The sequence below is a fragment of the Otolemur garnettii genome, unplaced genomic scaffold (assembly GCF_000181295.1).
Source record: "Otolemur garnettii isolate 467f Iridium unplaced genomic scaffold, OtoGar3 scaffold00023, whole genome shotgun sequence".
Classification (NCBI taxonomy): domain Eukaryota; kingdom Metazoa; phylum Chordata; class Mammalia; order Primates; family Galagidae; genus Otolemur; species Otolemur garnettii.
In genome coordinates this window covers 3,699,395-3,699,757 of record NW_003852418.1, presented here as the reverse complement: position 1 = coordinate 3,699,757, position 363 = coordinate 3,699,395, and positions in this window count along the sequence as shown.

The following is a 363-nucleotide window of genomic DNA, read 5'->3' as shown; positions in this document are numbered from 1 at the left end:
AAAAAATAGCCAAGTGTTGTGGCAGGCGACTGTGGTCCCAGCTACTTGGTAGGCGGAGGCAGGAGACTGGCTGGAGCCCAGGAGTTGGAGATTGCTATGAGTTGTGATGCCATGGCACTCTACCCAGGGGGACAGCTTGAGGCTCTGTCTCAAAAAGACCAGCCTGAACAAGAGCAAGACCCCATCTCTAAAAAGTAGCCCACCCAGTGTCGTTGTGGGTGCCTGTAGTCCTGCCTACTTGGGAGGCTAAGATGAGGATCTCTTGAACCTGAGAGTTTGAGGTTGCTGTGAACTTTGAGGCCACAACACTCTACCAAGGGCAACAAAGTGAGACTTTGTCTCAAAAAAAAAAAAAAAAAGAAA